At 33.6% G+C, this 19,266-nt stretch overlaps 1 protein-coding gene across 2 annotated transcripts in view; it reads right to left on the bottom strand.

Annotated features, from left to right (window-relative positions):
* Positions 1-19,266, bottom strand: part of LOC125068600 (1-phosphatidylinositol 4,5-bisphosphate phosphodiesterase) — an 85,702-nt gene that overhangs the window by 47,161 nt on the left and 19,275 nt on the right. The window lies entirely within an intron of this gene.

The raw sequence follows: 19,266 nt of genomic DNA, 5'->3' as shown, positions 1-19,266 counted from the left end.
TTTGCTTCTGTTTATGACTAAATTGTTAATGTTTTTGTAAATACTAAAGTGAAGTATTAAATCGAGGTTGAAATTAAGAAAGAAGTTTATCATTCTTAAAATAACAAATCTTATATCTTACTTTGCAAATCGATTATCAAAAGTTATTTGGTCCGGAAAAACATTAGTATAAGTGCTATAAATTCATTTACGACTAGGATTATTTGAATCACACAGAGAAGACGAAGAATAAGAATAACTCGTCATCGTAATACTTTTTTTAAATTGCTGTGTTTATTAATGGTTTGAAGACTGAGTGATTCCCTATCTATTCTCCCATTTATGTTTCGACCTTCCCGTAGTCAATAAAAAAATAAATGTTTGCTTACTACTAACTTGGCCTTGGTTAAGTTTACGTATAACTTAAATTGCTTACGTTTATTACATTACCATCTCACGTTTTCTCTTGTCTAACAAGCTGACAACAACAGATCTGTCATTAAGATCAATCCAGCGATCCTTGACCCGACTCTTGGCCCAACCTTGCGCCCATGACCCATAAAGCTATCCAACATTGGATCAAAATCATAGCAATTATATCAAAATGTTTTTTTCAAGACCTTTTAGCATTACACACGTGTAATGTTTGGAAATGATTATAGACCAATTATACATTGTACATATTTCATAAAATAAATTGCATAAAAATATTAGGACTCCACATTTTCCATAACAGAACAAAGATCACCATTGTAAGACAGTAAAAGCAAAGAGAATTGATACCCTGCTTTTATGAAGTCACCTAAAAATTGAGATATTACTCTACAGTTCCATTGAATACGACATCACAAAGTAGGTTACGCTTATTATTATACTCTAGTTGAAATATCATCTTACATAGAATATGCTTTAGTCGAGAACATTTTAAATATACTTTCAATGCATTCAATTACAGTCGTTATTTGATACTTTAACAATACAAGCGCTCAGCATAATCGCTTAAATGGGTAAGTTATTTGCGCTAAATTGGAACCTCACTATTACAAAAGATTTTTGGACGATCACTAATACTCTTTTTGGTATTATCCATGACAAGAACGTGGTATTCACGCCTGTCACGTCAAACATCTATATTTAAATCAGGTTAAATTGCGTAGCGCAGCTAATTATGATTTACTAAAAAATTCGAATTGCGCTGCATCTTCTGGTACAAGTTGTTTATATTGTTTTAGTTCATTTTCAGTTATCCAATACAAATAGAGTCTCAAATAAAATCAAATCAAAATATGTTTACTGTACACCAATAAACACACACATAAGTCACATTTAAGAGGCGGCCTTATCGCTAAAACAATTATCTCTTCCAGGCAATCTTAAGTTAGAGGATAAAAAAGTATATAAGTGAGATTTCGAAATTCAAATTTGGCGTTTATCCTTCCGCAACTTGACGGGCAACAAGAAAAGATTTTTTTATTTCAGCTTCAAAGACATATATTGGAGGGTAACTTTGTTGAATTTTACCCATACGAAACGGGGCAGGCAGCTAGATAATATACGTAATAATTGTTAATTAATCGAACTACCTATTTAAAGCGATCTGGTTTTATAATCGGGCCTTTTATTTTCTGAAATACGTTTACAAATATAGATATATATATACAAAGGGACGCGGTTGTTGATTTGGATAATTAATAAATCGAGTAGTTGGCAAAATTGTTTGATGGCTGATTTACTTTTAAGAGCGGGTCACCCCGAATTAAGTTGTAAGTGTCATGGCAACGCGAGGCGTTATGTTTTGTCAAGCGCCTCGAATGCGATGGTTGCGTGCAAGCCCATTTGCTCTTAATCGAGATGAATTATTGTAATCCTTTGATATTTTTGTGGTGTACGATTATTGAATCAATTAATACAGTGACTAGACGATATATTAAATACGTTTTATTTTGAGAATATCTCCATTTGACGCCCATATAGTCTTCCAATAATGTCGAATCAATCCCCGAACCCAACTGTTCGGCATCCTGCTCCTCCGACATATATTTTGAAAAACAATCAGGTGTATAAACATCAAACTGTTTAGATAAGAATTTGGAACTTATTGTTTTAGTATGCTGATATTATGCTCATGCTATAATACACATAATGTTTTAATGATATAAATTTATTTTGAGAGCGAGATGATCGCCTCCAGATCGTTTAAAATAGAAATATAAAAAAAGTAACGCTGAGTTTCTTTCGCCAATTCTTCTCAGGCCTTTGGGGACATTTTTCTTGACTTGAATAAGTGTAATGCTTCTAATTCGAATAAAGTTTTTAGACTTTAGATTTTCAATGGCGCAAATTTAAGGTGGGGTCATGACGCTTTCTGATGCCGTCATACCGTCTCCTTGTGAGTGTGCGGCGTGTATACTATATTCATAGTTGTTATATATTATTATAAAAACTTGATTATTTTATTACGGAAAGTATGTTTTTATATTTTAGGTCAGATTTAAAATAAATAAACATTGAATTTATAAAGTTGCATTATTAAGTGCCGCCTTATCGCTAAAGCAGAGAATTTTTCCAGGCAACCTTTTTTTTCATGTAATTTGTAGTCGGTCAGCTAAACTGATTGTAAGTGGTTACCACCGCCCATAAAAATTGTCACTGTAAGAAATATTAACCATTCCTTACATCACACCAAAGCGCCATCAACTTTAGGAATCAAGACGCTATGGCCCTTTTGCCTGCAATACACACGACATTGACTCACTCATCCATCTAATCGTAACACACCGAGTATTACTGTGGATATCTGATGAGTGGCTGGTACCGACACAGACGGGCATGCACAAAGCCCTATCACCAAGTAAAACCTATTAGACAGAGGACCATTGTAAAAAAAAATCATGTGGGAATATTTCTTGTAATTCTTACAATAACAATGAAAATTTGTTTGTTACTTTACATGTTCAGAAAGAGCATGATTACTGTAGAAATGGGTGGATACGACAATACGCTACAGTGTTTACAAATGGAGCACCCTTGAATTTGTGTCTTTCAGCTCTTCATTAAATCAGTAGGTGATTGTACGTAGTACGTACGTACTTGTCTGGAATTTGTATTACTTATTCGACTGGAATAAAATATCATCTACACTGTTTGGATCAGTATCAGTATCACGTAGTACTAACTGACAGCACTTGGTCTCTTGGCTAACGTATCAGGCCCAGCTGATAAGATTAGCTGAATAGTTGGTGATACCTGGTCTATTAAAATAATAAAATTCAGCAGACATTTTTAACTTTGCCGTTTCATAAATTCAAATCATTTGTAAAAAAATAATTGGTAAAATAGGTAAATACAAGATTATATAGATGATAAAAAAGCGTGGATGGAGTTTATACTTGTTGACTTTCAGACAGGAGACATAACATATATATACACTTGTATTTAACTAACATGTATTTTTAGATGCTGAAGAAGACTAACCACTGAGTTTCTTGCCGGTTCTTCTCGGTAGAATCTACATTACGAATCGGTGGTAGCTCCACTTAATGTAGTTTGTTAAATGACGACTCAAGTGTTTGTAAAAGCCTACTTGAGAAAAGCATCTTTTGATTTTGATTTATTAAGCGATTAAAATTAAAGTATTTCAATATTTTATTCCTAATATAATAATATGTTGAAATTTAATCAATAAAATTGAATATAAGTTAAAATTGTCAAATATGAACACCAAAGTATACACACGCACTCACACATGTATACACACATATACTTATGTGTAAATGTGTGTATACATAAAAAACGTTCGTAAACGTATGTGTAAACACATATTTGAAACGTTTTTTATTGGATTATCAAAACGTATGTGACGTACTAGATATTGGCAATTAACAAGTTCGCATTAAAAGGTAGCTGTGGCCCTGTCCAGAAGTTGCAAGTCACGATTAAATTCGTAGGCTAATTACTCCAGTTTAGGCCATTAGCTAAATTAACGACAAATTCCAAATATCAATCTGAAACTTCTATTAAAATCTAACTTTGATTAATGGCCTCCGTGACATTTAAAGTCCTATATTGTTAGGGTTGCCAGGTACGGCTTTAGCCGTAAATATTAGACTTTTTACGATCGCGACAGACAAATACTTAGGTACGTGTTCGGTCTTTTATTAGTGTACTAAGCATAGGACCTGACGTCGTACGAGTCGAATAAAACGTTTATATGGAAGGGTAAAGAAAATATCATGGATTTTTATGCAAGGAACCATTGCGGGCGGCATACGCAGAACAATTTATTATAGTTGAATTACAATCGGAAGAAATGTTTATTTACTTATGAAGAAAAAATCTTGCCTCAGTCTCGTCGTAATGCAAATTCATATATCTTTATTCGATATAGACCCAAACATTCTTTGAGAGTTATTTTATCTTACCTTACCTTTATTTCCAGAGTATAATTAATATTTGGGGGGTCAAATAAGTCATGGTCGAATGGTGCAAACTCAGACGAACCTGAATAAAGACTAATCGCCTGTATAATGAAAGAATGAGGCAGCTTATGTATTCCAATATAGCAACGTATAGTAACGCTTCAGCCTACACAACTGGACCAAATTTGATGAAATTTAGCAAGTCTGAACCTCAAGGACATAAGCTACCCATTTTATTTTTAAAATTACTACGATAAGCCGAGATGGCCCAGTGGTTAGAATGCGTGTATCTTAACCGATGATTTCGGGTTCAAACCCAGGCAGGCTCCACTGAATTTTCATGTGCCTAATTTGTGTTTATAATTCATCTCGTGCTCGGCGGCGAAGGAAAACATCGTGAGGAAACCGTGTGGAATATGCTTCAAACCTTCTCCTAAAAAGGATAGGAGGGCTTTAGTCTAGCAGTGGGAAATTTACAGGCTGCTAATGCTACGGTTTCTTCTAAGAAGCAAAACTAGTTATTTTATAGAAATATAAATTACGATGTCAATGTGCTATCAACTATATGTACGTATATACTATAGGTAATTACGAAGATATATTTTCATTTCATTACTCCCTATACGAACTAGATAATAAATACAAACTGTAAAATAAGCTTTATATTTCAAACATGTATTCGTAACGCAAAAACTACATTAGCCTAGAAATTTCCATGAAATACATGAATTTCAGGAACGTTGTGCTAACAGGATGGTTAAAAGCCTTGCCTCATAAATTAGGCATGCTTACAAGTGAAATTCCGCACGAACTTTTATGCTTAGTTTGTACTTTACATTTATGTAAAGTTAGCAAAATATTCCGTGGTTAAGTCCGAGTTATTCGTTACCAAATTATATCTGCTCTATTATTATATATGCGAAAGTAACACTGTCTGTTAGGCTTTTAAGAGCTAACCGGTGAACCGGATATGCTTTTTTATACCTAACACCTGACGACCAACCCTTGAAACGCAAGCAAACCCGCGGGCGACATACTAGTCTATATGTATAAAAGCGAAATACTCATTGATTAATCACGAAATCTCAGAAACTACAATACCTACAAACTTAAAATTTGGCAGCTAGGTTCCTTATAGGGTGCTGACATCCGCTAATATATATTCGGATTTTACGAACTCTTTTACGAACGTAACTCCACCCCTAAGGGGGTAAAACGGGGGTTGGAAGTTTGTGTTTTATAAATTTCGCGCAGTAAATCCGCAGTTTTAGCTAGTATTTTATATATAGAATACTTGTCTACATCCACCTGCTGAAAAAACCAGTAATTTATATAAAATATTACGGTTGAACTATAAATTATAAAAAAACTAAAAAAATCTTTAAAGACTATAATATAAATCACTTTTATTTAATCTATACGAATATTCGAAATACAAAATTTACTCTGTCTGTTACCTATTCACGCTGAAACTATTAAACTTATTTAGATAAAATTTGGTATGGAGGCAATTTTTTTAATTCACCCCTCGAGTGGTTTAAATGCGGTGTGATGTACGGGTGAGGCCGTAGGTTCAGCTAGTTAAGAATAAATTATAAAAGTAATCTTTGCTTATCTAGAAGCTAACACCTTCATGAATAAAGTCATTAATTAACATTAACAGCCTGTAATTTCCCACCGCTGGGCTGAGGCCTCCTCTCCCTCTGAGAAGGTGAATAAAGTAACAAGATGTAAATGTCCCACTGGTAGGCTTATGCCCCATTTCGTTTGGAGGGGAAGATTTTGAGATTATTCCACCACGCGGCTATAATGCGGGTTCGATTATATAGGTTATAGAATAGTGGGTGTTTAGTATTGGTTGACTTTCATCCCGGAATAATAATAATTCAATTCAATAATTTTTAATGAAATATCTTTCTTGTTTGTTTCAAATTAATTGAATCTTATAAAAATTACGACACAAATACAATGGAAATTTATAAATTGTATTTTTGATTTTAAATCAAGCACATGATAATTCAGAGGTGCTTGACTGTGCCTGAACCCGCCATCAGAAAAAAAAACACTTTCTAATTTAACTATTTTTTACGTAACCAACGCGCCACCAACCTTGGGAACAGAGATGTTATGTCTCTTGTCTGTAGTTACACTGGCTCACTTACTGTTCAAACTAAAACACAATACTGAAAGTATTGCTGCTTGGCAGTGTAATATATGATGATAGGTTGATACCTAATCAGACAGGGTGGCACAAAACCCTATCACCAAGTGTAAATCTATTGTTATATATATGTAGTATTATTTTCTATTTCCAGAAAGGTTATATATAATAAGGTTTTACGGCTGTCAGACATACACAAAGCTTTACCAACGAAAATAATTACAACAACTCTAAAAACCTTACCTAAACGAAAGATTATAAACTATCGGACTTTCATACGTTTTATTGTAAGTCGTATCACCGTTTACAATCTATTGACGGTTTACAAACTCTTTAGATAGATTATAATCTAACGGTATTTACAATTTTACGGTGATATTGACAAATTATTATCAAAGCTTTTGTGTTATCCTTAAAATAATGAAGGGATTAATATATGACGGATAAATTGGTAATTGAAACGGTTTGCAATTAATTTAATAACGTTTTTATATAATAGGGTGGTGGAGGGAGAAATGGATCAACTGATGGTAAGTGCTCACCACCGCAGCGCCAACGTCTGGAACTGTGATTTGTACCTTGGATTACAAGCTGGAGCTTACTTACTTTTCAAACCAGAACACAATAATACTAAGTGGTGTTATCGCCATTCGATTTCCGGTCATATTTCATCTCAATGGAGGGCAGCACTGTGCAAGCAAAGTCCACAGGAGTTGACTTCAGAAATACGTTAGCTGAATCTGATTTGCTATTATCATAGTTTGCTATAATTAAGAACAGTTATACAGTGCAACTCGTTTTTTATTCTGTTTAGTCTAACAGGAGGCTTTCATAAAGACGTGCCACCAAGTTAAACGTAATAAAAAAACTTCATTATTCAGTAATGACATAAATCAGCTTTACTCCGAAAAATCGCTTTACAAATTATATAAAGTATAGCCTTATTTTCCTCCAAGGCCCCGGATAATCGCTTTAACGTGCTTTAGGGGCTTCGTTATATAATTGAATATATAAGATTTGTTAGTAATATACTTAGCGCACGGATTTAAATTAAATGATACCTATTTCAGTGTTTGCGTTTAGTTATATAAGTCTAGGCTATCCCGGCTTCGCACAGGTTGGATAACGACCAATATCAAACATTTAGGTATATTGAAAGTCATTTATAGGTCATAGAAGAAAAGAATCTTAAGTTTTCATCAAAACATACGGTACACATATGAATGGTTTAGGAACCCATATAGGTCTAACTTACAAACGTTCATTTTTATTTCAAATAAATAGATAGATGGATACACAGATAAAGTTTTACCTGCAGATCTAGCCTTTAAGAACAAACCCAATAGATAAGTACTACGCAATCGTGAATTGTCAGAAAGTAATATGCGACATCTGCACTAATCTTATGAATACGAAATGTAACTTTGTCACTTGCTTTTTCACGGCCAAATCACCAAGCCGAATTTGATAAATTTGGTATAAAGCAAGTTGGAACTCCAAGAAAAGGCAGGTTATTTTTCTGACGACTAATTTCTAAAACGCGCGCGAAGCCGATAGTTGAAAATCTAGTGGAGTATATAATTATCAAATAGCATATTATCGTAAATTGGATTCCAAAATGTTACTAATAAGATAAAAAATGAGTTCCTGCCGAATAACACTGCAGATGTAAGAGCCAATTTAATGTAATGTACAGCTTCACGTGGGACATCTTAAATCATGCATTAATGAGGTAACGAAGTTTATATCTCTTACTCCATCGTGGGTCTAGATATTAGGCCGCTGATCCCGAGGTCCTGGGTTCAAAGCCCAAAGCAATCTCAGTAGCAGCCCGGAGTCTAAAAGTTAGAAGAATGTACAATCCCTCGATGAGCATGTAAAGCACGTTGGTCATGCGCCTGAGTAGAGCATGCGGTCATCCTTTCGGTTACCAGACATCCCATCCGATTATGAGAGCAAGGGATTAGAGTGCTCCTGTCTTTACGTCCACACTTATGCACTATAATGTCCTACGTAGTTGGGAAGCCATTGAAATTAACCACTCTGGTCGAAATCGGCCGTCTTATCTTACAGATATCACGTCAATAAACGGGGATGACTACACATTGTAAGGTGAAGTATCTTATGTAGGAAAAAAAAAATAACCTTGATAGAAAATAAACACTCTTCTCTCTTTTCGTCATCATTGATTTTACATAGGAAAGAAGAAGACAGATTGTATAACTTATATCAAAGAACCCAAATAAGTAGAGCCGTTTAATTTGATACTTTTTATTCTATGGTTATGTCATTTAGTGTCTAAAGGACAGAAGTAAGGACGTAGCCTTTGTAAACGTTTTCCGCCATTAGCGAGCTCTTAGACAATTAAAGGCAAATATCCTGTCAGGCAGTGTCTTTATATATACATACATACCAATATTATAAAGTGGTAAATTTTGTTTGTTTGTATGTAAGGGATAATCTCCGGAACTAATGAACCAATTTAAAAAAAATAGTAAATAGCTAAATTTTTTTTTGATAGAATATAAATTATATTTTTGTTATATAGTTTCTTTAATGTATAAAAATTATATTGTAATTGTATGTTTAAGTATTTATATTCAATATTAGCATATGTCACAGTCCGTCATAACCACATAGGATACTAATGAAAATCAGCGTTGGGTTCTTGGAACTTAACGTAGAAGCTGAATGTTACATTTAGGACACGTTGACTGTCATTATTTGTCGTTATTTTGTACATTAGTAATATGTTTTTTTTTAATATATTTTTTATACTTTTTTATAACTGTGCCGTTCTTCCTATCCTATCTTTCTTTATCAACGTATTGCGCCCGTGCAAATCAGGGGCGAATCGCTTCTTATATTTAAAAGTAACATCATCATAAATATATCATCTTTTTTTTTTTTTTGTTTTTTTTTTTTGGACAACATCACATACATTACTCTGATCCCAATGTAAGTAGCTAAAGCACTTGTGTTATGGAAATCAGAAGTAACGACGGTACCACAAACACCCAGACCCAAGACAACGTAGAAAACTAATGAATTTTTTCTACATCGACTCGGCCGGGAATCGAACCCGGGACCTCGGAGTGGCGTACCCATGAAAACCGGTGTACACACTACTCGACGACGGAGGTCGTCATCATATATTACTAATATACATTTTAGTATAATAATTGTAAACAGTCAATATCTATACAAATTAGGAAGCCATTTTTAATTTAAATTAAGTGTAGCATCATTTCAAAACTTGGCGACTAATAGAAAACTTGGCAATAGTATAAATGTATATTTTTGATTGATTTAAAGCTGTAGGGTCTAGTGGCGTATGAGCGTCACCAAGCGGGTCAGTGTTGGGATTACCCCTTCATTATTATTATATTAGTATTTACCCCTCGGGCGGATACTAGACTCCGGAAAGAAGTATAATAAATGCTGTGAAGAAATATTCCAACTAACAGCATTGGAATAAAATGTCTATAATGTGCATAACATGATAAAACAGGATTATTGTTACTATAAAACACTCTTTTTCAAATCTAAAACATCCAGGTACCCATTCGACTTCAGACAAAGTCATCGAAATTGAACCAACCGTTTAGGTCAGTAACATACACACAAACTAAAGATTTATATATATATATGTATATTAGCAATAGTTATATATCTGGATCTGGACAGATTCGCTTGTTCGCAAAGGATTATTAAAAATGTTTTTCTGTTGCTGTGTTAATATATAATAATAATAATTATTATTTTTCTAATACTTAAACCATAGGTCTTTAAATGTTTACCATTAAAAAATATATCAAAGCGTAGGATGATTTATAAAAAACTCACTTATAAAAATTGAATAAGGATGCTTTAATGAAACATTTATATACTCATTTCATATAAATCTAATTTTCTCAAAGATACGTGGAAGTGAGGGCCCGCTTTATGCGATTACTGAAAACCCTGTCAGGGCAATCCCATTAATCCATTTGATCCTTTACAGAATTTTTTAATATCCTTTGTCAAATTTATAATATAATTTATTTTTGCTTTTCATAAGTAAATAGCTGCTGCACGCGGCTTTGATTATATTACAGAATAATTTAAAATATTGCGTTAATTTAAGACCTCATTTGTGGTTCGACTTTCGTGGGCTAGATACACCAGACTGCTTACAGAGCTCACACTCAAACAGGCTATTTAGAGCTGTCCATGCGAAAAACAGTCTTTTCTTATATCTACTCCGGCCATTTTAGAAATTTGACTTTGTGCTTTATTAATTGTCATGGTGAAGCATACTTTAAGCGCGAACTGTACTCTCTTGAAATTAAAGGGGTATTCTGATGGTATCAAATATATTCGTGGAATATACACCATTTCTCATTTAGCACATCCAGTGATAACTGTCACCTATGACATTATCTAATATATATTTACTTATATTTTATCAGTATCCCAAAAATAAAGTTTCATGTTTATACCGTAAAAACTAACGGACTTTTATACAAATTTTCAACCCTTATTTCACCCTCTTAGGGATAGAATATGCAGAAACGCTTAAATAGACACATATTACACGTTTTCAACCATTATCCTAAAAATAAAGTTTCATGTTTCTAACTTAAAAAATGACGGACTTCGATACAAATCGTCAACCCTTATTTCACTCCTTTAGGGGTTGAATATCCAGAATCGCTTAAATATGTATGAACTATTTTTTAATTAGTATCTCAAAAGTAAAGCTTAATGTTTCTACTTTAAAAAATTACTGACTTCCATACTTACTTTCAACCCTTATTTCACCCTTTAGGGGTTGAATATCCAGAAACGCTTAAATATATATCTTCTAATTTCTAATCAGTATCCCAAAAGTAAAGTTTCATGTTTCTAACTTCAAAAATGGCGGACTTCCAGACTAACCTGTATACGAAATGTCTACCCCTATTTGACCCCTTAGGGCTTGAATATCCAGAAACGCTTAAATATATATTGCTCATTTTTGATCGGTATCTCAAAAAAGAAGTTTCATTTTTCTAACTTAAAAAATGACGGACTTCCATACAAACGTTCAAACCGTATTTCACTGATTGTCATTGAATTTCAAAAATTCCTTTTTTAATGGGTGTCTACTCAATAAAACGATCCTACTCACCAAATTTCAAGGCCCTAACTTGAATAGTTTACGCTCGGCGATGATGAATCAGTCAGTCAGGACTTGTTATTTTATATACATATATATAATATATAGATTTGGAATCGATATGTTACTAGATAAAATTCAATATATTATTGCCACCGCATATAGATATAACCGAGAACCGGCAAGAAACGCGGTAGATACTCTTATTTTCAAATGAAATACAGTCAATGACGTGCTATGAAATTTATATGCCCTATAAGAAATTCAACTAATATCAATATAAACTTTTTTTTATATCTATATTTAAATTATAAATTGAATAATATTATTTTTTTTTTTGCATTGCATTAGTTATAAACAGCTTCTGGTCAACCATGGGATCTAACATAGTTATCTGTTTCCTGTAATTACACTGGTTCAATCACCATTACCATTCATTTTTGAAAGATCTTTTTTTTTTAACGTATTGTAATAAGGCCGACACATAGACAGCTTGATGGTAAATATTAACTAATGACACCATTGACAATGTTACAAATAGATCTTAACTTTTAACAATATGACATCTTATTCCTAATCGTCTTTTATGTATGTATTGGGTTTGTGGAATGCTAGCCAACAGAAAGTATTACTATTTGGTACAATAATTGTCACATACTAGAACAACCAACTTATATAAACTTCCCAAATTGTAATAAAAATACTAAATGTGTTCCGACGCCCGGTTTTATCATTTATAAACTATTGTAATATGTTTTATTTGGTCGCAAATATCCCTTGGAAAGCAAATAAACGCTAGTAAAAACCCTTTGTGAGTCAATACTCGTGTAAGAGGTGGAATTTTACATCAGAAATGTTTTCCTACATTGCACTAGCTGCACGTTCCGAAGTACGGGAGGAATAAGGATTTTATTCCGAGAAATTTTTAAACCAAAGACACATAAATATTCGCCGATCTACTCGCCCGTGCAATACTAAGCCGTACTACTGGCTCCACACATTTTTTTATGAGTTCATTTCTTTCCTTTTTTCATAATGGGCCACGTTATGGTATATGATGACCGACACCCATAGACTCAGTCAGAAATATTAAACATTCCTTTCATTGCAAAAGTGCCACCAACATTGGAAGCTAAGATGTTATGTCCCTTGTGCCATTCAAACTGGAATATAAGATTCCTAAGTATAGCTGTTTGGCGGTAGATTTTATCTGATGAGTGGGTGGTACCTACCGACGTGCTTGCATAACGCCCTACCACCGAGTATGTAACATAGACAAAAACTAAAGTACTGTTTCGTTTACGTTTAAAATTAAAATGTTATTTATTTTGATGACATTTAATATTAAATGATAATTAAATTAAAGTACACTTTACTACTACTACTACTTATAAAAACAATATATATATATATATATATAATAATTAAACGAAAGCCAATAAATAAATCAAATCATATGATTAACTAAACATACAAGTTATAAAACTAGAAGTACTCAAACTATAAATATCTACAAGTATTTCTCATTTTCTTTCATCGAAAACTTCCGAGCTATCGGAAACCTTATTGAAAGACGTGACTTGATTGAAATTATTCATTAGATTATGGAAAGATTTTAACTGGAAGTTATATATTTAAAGGAATCCTTTGAAATCGTATTTATATCGATATGTGAAAAGACCTGCATCTGATCTGATCTGCCCACTCACTCCCACTGGATGCCTCGCAGATACAATATTTAAATTTGACTATAAAAAATTAAAAGTATAAAACCTTTTTTAACAAGCTTTTATTTATATACGTTAAAAAGAAAACCAACTTCTACTCCTAAATGTTTACTGTTAGCTTATAAAAGTCATTTCACATTTAATACATTTGACACAATTTGTATGATATTGGTGGTAGGGCCTTGAGCAAGCCTGTCTGGGTAGGTACCACCCACTCAGATATTCTACCGCCAAATAACAGTACTCAGTATTGTTGTTTTCCGGTTTGGAGGGTGAGTGAGCCAGTGTTCCCAAAGTGGTGGCGCACTGGCGATGTATGGAATGGTTAACATTTCTTACAACGCCATTGTCTATGGGCGGTGGTGACCACTTACCATCAGGTGGCACATATGCACGTCCGCCTACTTATACCATAAAAAGAAAGATATAAAAGGTTGCATACAAAATTTCAGATCTGCAAGATTTCACCAGTACATACTTACATTGCAAGTTAAATAATGTATCGAAAATAGTATAAATAATATTATTTTTTAATTAAATAGAAGCGCTTGCAGATCAAAGCAACCGGATCTTTAGCATATTTTTACGACCGACAAAACCTAATGGATCGTCTATATTTAATAGAATCTTATATAAGAATTTTATATGATTTTTAGCCCATTTAAAAATAAACTAAAATACAAACGGTAAACTGAGAAATACTCAAAATATGTATTCAACCGTTAATCAGGAACCGATCGGTTTTGGATAACGACTAACGAGTCGTTCTTTTAAGTTTTACTTGATAAACATATATAGAAACGATATATATTGGACGCGTTATGCCTCGTGGGCAATTTTACCAATCGTAAGGGAAACAAAACGAATTATAACATCACGTGAAAATTTACGCGTAAAATCACAGATTCGAGTCTTGCGAGGCGTTCGAATTATAATTCATATATTTAACATACCAGTAAAATATTCCAACTTTAATATTGCAACGAAAAGGTTAATGAACAAATAAGCAACATTTGACGTCGAATCGGGGCGATATCATTGGCCGAACTTGAATAATCTATGATATTCATTATAAGTCTCTTGCTGGTTCTTCTCGGTAGAATCTATATTCCGAACCGGTGGTAGTTTTCAATTTAATTTAATAATAAAAAATGACTTTTCAAATTTGCTCACAAGAGCCTACTAGAATAATGTATATTTTGATTTTATTTGACATATGTTTGCAAAGAAACGGCGTTTTGAATGTGCATGAAGCTGTTACCAAAACTTTGAAATTAAAATTAAATTGGATGTATGTAGATAATTGACATAGTAGCATAAGCCGCCTGTAAATATCCCACTGCTGGGCTAAAGGCCTCCCCTCCCTTTGAGGAGAAGGTTTGGAGCATATTCCATCACGCTGCTCCAATGCGGGTTGGCGGAATACACATGTGGCAGAATTTCGTTGAAATTAGACACATGCAGGTTTCCTCACGATGTTTTCCTTCACCGCCGAGCACGAGATGAATTATAAACACAAATTAAGCACATGATCATTCAGTGGTGCTTGCCTGGGTTTGAACCCGAAATCATCGGTTAAAATGCACGCGTTCTAACCACTTATTGGCATAGTATTGTATTCAAAGTAATGATATATTAATCCAGAGCGCAATATAGCTGAGCTATTGCAAATTGCATTATTCCTACTTCGATTGGAATAGGCTATACGATATTTAATTAGGGGGAGAGCTTGACTCTTGAGTTGCAAATCATAAAGTAAAAATAGCCAAATCCGCGGCAAGTCGCTTGTATACAAAAAACTTAAAGATCCGAAAGGTAACAATGAACAGATACACTTTATATCAAATTTAATTTATCGATCGTATAGTTTCACATAGCGAGTAACAGTATTAGTCTGACGTTTATGACTTAGATAAAAATAACATTTCGATTTCATTGTACTGTTTAAACAGTTACAGTGTAAATTTTATTTTTACCTTAATTACGAGCATGTAGGCCCGTATTGGGTTGTAATGGGTTGTCACTTGGTGGTAAGGCTTTGTGCAAGCCCGTCTGGGTTGATCCGATAATCTACCGCCAAATAGCAGTACTCAGTATTGTTGTGTTCCGGTTTGAAGGGTGAGTGAGCCAGTGTTACAGGCACAAGGGACATAACATCTTAGTTACCAAAATTTGGTTGCGATTGGCGATGTAAGGAATGGTTAATATTTCTTACAGCGTCTGTAGGCGATGGTAACAACTTACTATCAGGCGGCCCATTTGCTCGTCCGCCAAAAAATGCAATATAAGTAGTATGGAAGATAATCTTTAAAGATAGAATGAAAGGTGTTTGGTAATAAACTACCTTATTACTCTCGCTATAAGGTTGTAAATGCCCCGTTTAGTAAAAGTATCTGAGTTCTTAACCGACTTCAAAAAACAATGAGGATATCCATTCGGTAGTATTGTTTCATGTCCATTACCTCAGATCTCTGTAATTCATGATTAGGACAACATTATCATCTTTCAAAATTTGTATTGATTTATAATTATGAGTGTGAAAAAAATGTATGTATGTGTGTGTGTGTGTGTGTGTGTGTGTGTGTGAAAAAAAAAATACTAAATTCGTCAATAACAGCATCAAAATAAATAATACATATCGAATACATTGTGATCTATAAAGTTTAACAAATGATAGTTTGTTATAACAACGCCATCTCTTGGTCAATATTATTATTAGGTAAATAAAGAAAAAAAAAGAATGCTTGTTTATTTTCGGATGGATGATTTTTGATCGTTTTAGTGTTTAACCGGCTTTTGTAAACACCGTAATAACTGACGCAATAGGAACACTATTAATAATTTGAGGAGCATTTATGCATCGAAGCGGTAGTACGTATGACAGTTTGACAGTTCAGTCGTTAGCTATATTCAAATAACGATTCGTTTCGATTAAATCTAGAATTGTTTAATTGACGTTCACACTTTTATGGCTACCTAGTAACGTTCTTATCTATAAGAAGTAAGCCAATGGTACCTTCTGAATTACGCCTCGTAGACAATTACCATTCGTAAGCAGTAAACGACGCATCACAATACTACATGTATTTATTTATTTATTTATATACTCTTTATTGCACACCAATATAGACAAAAATAATGTATGTTCGTGTACATGGCAAATTTTATTATTATTCAGATTTCTCATTTATGACTAGTGCTTATATAAACGAATACATAAATAGTCGTTCTAAAATAAATATAACTTAATATGTTCTAGCTAAGCGCATTTCTTGTGCAGGTCGCAAGATGCAGGGTCGACTCGCTAGTATTACTATATATGTTACTGTAAAAGCGGTAACGGTAAATCTTAAGATTTTCCAGTAAAACCTAAGATTTACCGATTATGAATGTTAAATGTCCATAAAACTTTGGGATTCGAACTTTTACCATCATTCACTTGGTAAATCTTAGGATTTACATGTTAGGTTAGGTTGGAATGGGGTACATGTCAGTCACCTCCTCGTGATGTACCCTGGGCAACGGGGCCGGCTTGAGCTTGCTCGTCGGCCACGGATAAGACTGGCGGGAAGGATGCCGCGGGGCTGCTCCTGCTCGGCGACAGGGCGGACCATGTGAGTGGCCTCGTTGGCTAGGAGGTAGTGGGAAGGCTCGCTACTCGAGCTTCCCAGGTGTTTTACACCGGCGGTTAGCGGCGGAGTCTACCATCTTATCCGTAAATGCGTAAATGTATTTCTTCCTCGTAAAACAAAAAAAAGGTTAGGTTGGAATGGTAAAAGTCCGAAAAAGTCGTCCCTTTATAATAAATACTTACATTTACCAACTCATGTCGGCTAATCTTAGGTTTTACTGGAAAATCTGAATTAAGATTTACCTTAGTTCGAGCTTTTACGGTAGCATATACATAGATAGTCAATGCCCTGCAAAGCGTCCGAATTTACTTTTTATAACACTTGTTCTTAGAATTAAAATAGATTACACCGAACATTACAGAGCATGTTATTAAGCTGAATTTTATTAGGATGATAATTCTTACGATAGCAAAATAATCAAAATCCAAATATACTTATTATATATATTATAAGTTTACTATTACAAGCACTATTTTATCGTTATTTTACAGTTTCGAAAAATAGATTCTACCGAGAAGAACCTAACCATTTACCCCTAAAGGACAACATCTCAGTTACTAAGGTTGGAGGTGACATTTGAAAAGCACGGAATGATAGAAATTGTATATAATGCTAATGTCTATGGACAAAGGGTAAAGAATTATAAAAAATATCTCAAGGCGCTATGGACAGTGGTGACCACTTATCACCACGAAGCCAATTTGCCTGTTATGCTATAAAAAAGAGTAACGTATCGAGTAAATAAACTATTTTTCTTTAAAGAACCTCCAAATATTTTTGGCGAAGACATTTAAGGATTGATATAATACTTAATAATAATTATGCGATTTTCTAAAAGCCTATGTATGAAATGAATGAATTTGTAAGATATTTGAATAAAATTCATACAAAGTAACATCTCCCGTTCCCAACGCTTAAAGTTGAAATTTTAAAAAAGCCTTTCTTAGTGGATGTTTGCGTTATAAAATAAATCTATCTTCCAAATTTCAACTTTCCAGACCCCAGTCCTTTTGGCCGTGCCTTAATAGTCAGACAGGACAGAACACATACATACATACAACAATTATAAGTGTAGGTACATCGTAACCACACATCGACAAAAAACTAATCACTATTAATAAATATTCGTCTAATAAGACTCACCAAACTACGTACCACGTCACTGAATCGATTTTACAAACATTGTTAACATTACAAAATTGAATAACACATCAAAATTGATTTAGCGTGTACAATTTACAATTTGTAGTTTAGTTTAGTTCGTAAACACGTACAGCGTGGTTGATAACTCTAAGGTCACTGATTACACTGTAAAGCACGCGCCATACATACGGAGATCGCCGGTTGATTAGCGTTTAAGCCATGTACGGTGTGTAAAACCGTATTAACTATTTTATTTATATTATTGTGTACATATTGATTGTATATGTAATTACTTCTTGTATTTATAATGTCTCACAGAATTCATTCTTACACAATTTGAAAATGTCTTAAGTCTATTTATTTAGATTATGTTTGTGAGGCAATTGCACATTGTTCTTACGCTTTTCTTATTATTGTGTGTATGTCGCAGAAAGATTGTTTAATGAGCTCTTTTAAAAACAGCTAGCTTAAACAAAGTGCCAAGTTAATTCAGTTGTTTCACTTGTCTGAGCTGTTGAGTAAAACAACAACTTTTGTCGATGTTCCAATCGTCCTTTTTTCGCAATGGCATAATGAATAATATCATAGATTAATCAAGCTCTCGACCACGGATATTGCGTCAATTCGCTAACAAATGTCGTTTATTTGGCTTTTGTCCTTTTGTGATAGGAATGAACTACAGTAATATTTGTTTAACGCAATATTTAAATTTATTAATAGGCACAGATTGTAGGACATACATTTAAACTAAAAACGACACATCAAGGAAAGGCACATTTAAAAACAAACACATTTAAAATTGCACACCTCATTTTTCTTTTTTTTTAATTGTCAGTTTATACTATATGGTATTATAAGAATTTAATTAGGGTTACAATACATTGTCATATATTGTTGGCACTCCAGTATAGGGCCGACTTTACTGTTAGAATTTATAGGAGGAAGGAAAATAAAACTAAATGTTTATGAGTTGGTAATTTTATTAACACTTATGTTACCTGGCAACATTTCGTTGTAACAAGTGTAACAGACGTGCTGTAACTAAGAGTGAGTTCGGTTAGTTTTT

This window comes from Vanessa atalanta, chromosome 14, assembly GCF_905147765.1.
Source record: "Vanessa atalanta chromosome 14, ilVanAtal1.2, whole genome shotgun sequence".
Taxonomy (NCBI): Eukaryota; Metazoa; Arthropoda; class Insecta; order Lepidoptera; family Nymphalidae; genus Vanessa; species Vanessa atalanta.
Note: the sequence above shows the minus strand (reverse complement) of the source record. Positions and strands in the feature narration are given on the sequence as shown.